The sequence below is a fragment of the Coenobita brevimanus genome, chromosome 42, assembly GCF_032717465.1.
Source record: "Coenobita brevimanus isolate Jiangsu-jjx chromosome 42, ASM3271746v2, whole genome shotgun sequence".
In the NCBI taxonomy this organism is placed as follows: domain Eukaryota; kingdom Metazoa; phylum Arthropoda; class Malacostraca; order Decapoda; family Coenobitidae; genus Coenobita; species Coenobita brevimanus.
The window spans coordinates 1,280,389-1,286,406 of record NC_136995.1 but is presented as its reverse complement, the minus strand read 5'-3'; positions in this window follow the sequence as shown (position 1 = coordinate 1,286,406).

Below are 6,018 nucleotides of genomic sequence, written 5' to 3'. Positions count from 1 at the left end.
GACAACAAACTGTCATTACAACAGTATACAGTATTATAGTATGTCCACTGACACTAAAGGGGTGCCCACACATGGTGACACTGTGTAACCAAAGTGAAGCAACTGCAGCATTCACCCAGGTGTCAAACTTCCTCATAGTTCCCTGTTCCTCCCCAAGAGGAGGGACACTAATCTGACCCTGGTGAGGCACTGTCTACCACTATGGGACACTGGATTCCAACACAGTGTATATATAGTACCGTGTACCTGCTGGACAGCCCAACAGTAACTCAGTGGGTCTGCTCAGCCAGACACACTCGAATTAAACTATAACTACATCCACTTTAACATGACATAAAATCATGATTTCCCCACTCTCAATGCTCAACTGTAACAAGAGATAAAAACTAGAATATGATGCTATTCTCTCTACAACATCATGCTGCTGCTGCTCTGTCCAAGTTCATTTGGTTTGAAACTGTAATCTCCCCATCCTGGATTCTATGCTGTAACAAGATGTTAACTGTGGAATAATATAAAAATTGTCCGAGAGAGTGCTACAGAATGGAGACAGAGATGTAGTATTGTCTTCTTTTACCAGTAAGATGAGTAAAATTAATGAACTATAGCTCTTCTTCAGACAATTATACCCATCACAGGCTAATGACTGAGGATGTTACCTTCAACACAATGGAAGTTACATTATCTTGTATACCTAAGCTCTGTTATGAAACCAAATTACACAAGAGATAATCTGATAATATCCACATTACAGCACTGCAAGGGAAAAAATAATAATAATTAAAAAAAAAAAATAATATGAAAACTATACAAGCACATTTTGCCATAGTACTCTACAGCACTTTATGTTACTGTATTTATTGTATACTGTAGTGTGTGTGTGTGTGTGTGTGTGTGTGTGTGTGTGTGTGTGTGTCTCAAAACCTTTATACAAAAAAAATAATAATAATAACTGTCTCATCCTGTCCCAAGCCATTTCACTGCCCTCCCTCCAACTTACATGTAACAAAAAAACTGCAAGATTCAAATAATCTTTTAGATCAATTTCAAAGGTTGCTGCACTGTCAAATAGTAAGTACACTTTCCTACAGTCACACAGTACACTTAGCTGCACAGTCACACAGTACAGCATAGTTTCTTTGCTGTACAGTACAGTACACTTATCCTAGTTCACTGTTGCGTGACTGAGTGACCTTGTACTCACTTTCCAATGCCCAAGAACCTGATAATTTATCTGATGCATCTCGTACTTCCTGAGTGTTTACAATGTTTATTATTCTGATCAACAACAGTACTCTGCCACTTTACTTTTAGGCTATGTTACTTTCTGGGTTTATTAATTATTCTGATTAATAACTTCCTTTTCACAGCACTCCTAGGTTAGGCTGGGTTAGATTAGGTGACTTTCTGAGTGCTTACAATATTTATTATTATGATAACAATGGCAATTTATCACTGGACTTTTAGTTTAGGTTACTGCCTGTTTATTTACATTCTGATTAACGGAGTACTTTATCGCTGTTCTTCTAGGTTAAGGTGGGTTGGGTTTAGTTAGGTTACACTGTATTATTTCAGACTGTTTAGCTATTTATTATTTTGATCAATAATAGCAATACATCACTGTACTTATGGTTAGGTTGCTTTCTTGATGTTTATCATTCAGATTAAAAGTTGTACCTTCATCACTGTATTCTTAGGTTAGGCTGGGTTAGCTTAGTCTAAGTGTTCATTTATTATTTTGATTAACATGAGTATCTAGCTAATCAAAATACAGTAATTACCAAGAAATACTGTACCCTGAGATGGTCTGGCCATGTCAAGAGAATGGAGAATGAAAGACTGACTAGGAGAGTGTGCATGACTGAGATGCATGGTGGGAAGGGAAGGGAGAGTCTTAGGACGAAAGGGAGGGATGGGTTGGAATGGAGCACTATATGAGCGAGGGTGGTGTGATGTGGTGAGGGCAGCCTGATGGTGGACAGAACTGGGAGAAAATAGCAAACTGGATGTAAATATTGGTACCAGTGGAATGTTAATAGGGAATTTTTCTGCAGTTAGTTTATTGTGGATTTAATTATAAAGATGAATGTCACAAAAAGCAATTTATAACAAGAACTCAACTGTACAATACTTTCATGGATTTCTGGTGGCATGAGTTGTAATGGAGCAGAAACTGGTAGTCTGACACCTCAAGTGCAAAAACATCTGCACCACAAATCAGGAATAACTTACTGAAAAAAAAGTAAGAAATATCTATCTATACAATTTATCAGTACTTTCACTGTATGATGATAAGAGAGAGATTGTACCAAAATATTCACAATCATGATGTGGTGGCAAACACTACATTCTGTTCATTTTAACTGGGTGTAACAATTCCATTTCACTACCTTCAATGTTGTGCTGTACCAAGAGATTAACAAAAGAATATGATGCTGGACAAGGAGTGCTATGGAAAGGATGTGGGGCCAGAGCACTGCCTTACTTTGCCACTGAGCTGCAGAAAATAAAGCTGCAAAAGGATGAAAATTTATTCCCAGTTAAAATGAATTAACTACTTGCTATATGGGTTTTCAGTGTTGTCAGGTAGTGGCTAGGGACACCTTTATGTGGTCAATTGATATAATGGTGTGGCTCTGCTGCCTAATTATTCACATGTCCCTCAACTCCTCCATTGTCCCCAACAGGAGGATGGTCGACTGAAGGAGAAGAGAAACTTCAGTTTGCAATCCACTGGGTTCACACAGAGACAAACCTGGGGCTCCAGATCACTGCTTCATGTCAAAGGCTTAAGCAAGAGGAAAAACATAAGACACCAGTAATTACACATATTTATCTACAACTTGAAAAAAAAAAAAAAAAAAAAAAAAATGACATCCTCAACTACTGCTATTTTCAGTGCTTGAGCATTTCGCGTAACTATTTCTTGAAAAAAATACTGCTCATAATCTACCTATTACAGTATTACCAAAAGACCAAGGGCTCTATTGATAAACTCTTGTATGCTATGCAGTGTTAAGAATGCTATAGATTTTGTTCTTTTACTCTAACCTGTCCTAAACTGCCAGCTCTACATCCAAAATACTGTAATAAGCTGGAACAACAGATAAACAATACCTGTACACTCTTTTCACCTTAACTTCAGCCAGATTTTTATTCTCTTGGAGCATATTTCAGAGCTCAGTGGCAGAAATAGACACACAATGACTCTGCACCCTTCTCATAGCACTTATTCTTGACTAGCACAACATTCTAATGTTCATTTGATGTTATAACATGGCACTGAAGATGAAGACTGAGCAATTCTAGGCCAAGTTAACCCGAGACGTCCCGTCGACGTATGGATACGTTGCAACATTTTGCATTTGCCAGTCCCGACGACGTACTGGTACGTTGCGCAATTGCAAGGTTCATAATTTAAATAATTTTCAATTTTCGCGCGTGATTTTTCATACATATACACGGGACAGCTTCCTCTATTCCTCTACAGTACAAGATGCCAAGCAGGGACAATGCCTTACACCACATAACCTCCCCCCCCTTTGCACGCCATTGTCTCGGCAATTCCCCTGTTACCAGTGACCTGGCCAATAAAGACATTCAGGGCCAGAGTGATTCCCCAGTCGATGACAATGTGGAGGACAAAGTTTACATAGCATTAGAGGAAGAAACAGTCAGAAATGATGATCAGGTAATGTAGCAAAAAAAAAAGGTCAGGTATGGTGATGAGTTAGTGAGTGAAACAATGCTTATAATGCCTATATTACCGTTTGAAAACCAATATACTCTCGTACTACATATAAATTCATACCAAGTAAATATATAAATACCGTTTATGAGTGGTGTGAAATAGTTACCCTCCCATAGAACTTGTTTTCTTTGCAGCCAGCCTGATAGAAAACCCTGTAAGGTAAGGAGGTACTGCTACCTGGATCGAGTATTTTAAACCTCAGGTGAGCAATTTCTCTATGAATTTTCGATGTTTCTCACCAAAACCGGAGGTTTTAGCAAAAAAAAAAAAAAAATAAAAAAAAATAAAATAAAAAAAAAATAAAATAAAAATCGAAAATACCTCAGGATTGGGGGGTGTCGGAGGTGCGAAATAGCTCGGGACGTGACGGGTTAAAGCAAAATGAATACAGAACATGTTGCTAGTTACAGTAAGTGCTATGGAAAGTATCCAGGGCTGAAGCATTGCCATTTTCTGCCACTGGGCTACGTGAAATAACCTGCAAAAGATGAAAATCTGTGCCAAGTTAAGGTGAATGAATAATAAACTAGCGATCAGATGATGGTGATGAATGTGTTTACTACTGCAGCTACCAAATGAAGTTTTTCAGTCTCATATTAAAGTGAATAACATTCTATCAAGCTGATGATGTACAGGGTAGTCCATGTATAACACTTTCACTCCACTGGGTGATTCCTCATGTGTTGCTGGGACACCTCAGTCAGCCTTATCAATGTCTATCCTGCATCATTTATTCAATTTCAACTCCCACTGCCTCAATCAGGCCCACACCAGCAGAAAGAACCATTCCCCAAACATATACAGTACAGTAACATATCATACCACTACAGTAGGTGAATTTCTCATAAAGAACCACATATAGATCACCCTGCATTTCTGTAGTTTATTCTTGCTTCTTTCAAATGATTTCATTTAGCTTATGAGGTGGTGAAGAGGGATGCCTTCACGTGACGGTATCGTTAAAGCTGGGCAAGTGCACTGTTCGGATATACAAACATCCCTAGACTCCTTCCTTATCCCCTCAAAAGCTGGATGGTGGACTGCTGGAGGAGGGTAACTTCAACCTGCAGCACACTGGGTTCACATCCAGATGAGCCTGTGGTAACTACTACTACTGGCAAAGATTCTTTATAAATACAACCCTAGTATAAAATTATTACATCTTACACAGGTTTGGCTAGACCAGTTTTTGCCCTACTACTCGATGATGACCCTTTCTTGGGAAAATACTTGCTTTTCAAGGTATAATATTTTTTCCTATCTCATCATTAATGATCCTACCAAAAGAACAGAGCATTTCGAATCATCATCATCCATGCTGATACTACACCTATCTTCTCACCTTTGGATGTTGTAAGGCAAGGTTCAGAAAAAAAAAAAAAAAAGTGCCTATTTTCCTACCCTTGAATGGAGTGGGGCAAGGTTGAGAGAGAGAGAGACTAACTAAAAGCCTTTCCAACAGAATGGCCCACACACTCTTACTCTCACCATTCAAGCCCAAGGAATCCTGACTCCACCTCAAAGGCATACACATCCACACTTACACACTTCATACCACATTTTGAAATGGAGAAAATATGTGGGATTAACCTCTTCTTCACAAGTCAGTAACTTTTATTTTGTTCTTGCTGTTACCAGATGAATTTACTTTCAGAACACCCTAGAGCCTACAATAATCTTTTCTACATTATCTTGGTCTAAACTTTCCATCTCTCCATCATGAATGCTGAGTTACAAAAATACAGTAGCACTAGAATACTATGCTTGTAGTGTTTTTTCTGCCACTGAGCCATAGCTACGAAATAAGCTGCAAAAGAACAAAAATCTGGTACGGTACTGGTACATCAGAATACAAAGGGTGCAGCAGTGAAGTGGTTAATGAAGGCTCAGTCTAACCTCTCCCAGTTCAAAGCCTCTCCTAGGCTGAATAAAATTGTCTGGTTCAAAAATAAAATGACAAAGACGTTTTCAGCCTGAAGTGGTTAACTCCACGTGAAGGCTAGCTGGGGTGGTCAAATGATCAGTTATAAAAATGCCCCGTAACTACTTCCCTATCTCCCCAAAGGAGGATGTTGGACTGCTGAGGAAGGGCAGCTTAAGCCTGCAGTCCACCAGCTTCACATTTCAGATGAGCCAGGGGCCAGAAATGAATAAATATACTGCTGCTTTACTATCTGCCTATCTATAGCCAGATGCTATAATCCCATAATGGGTGGCTGTTTGTCTTTGAGTTAGTTGTTTTACAAGGAGGCACTAACCCTCCACCA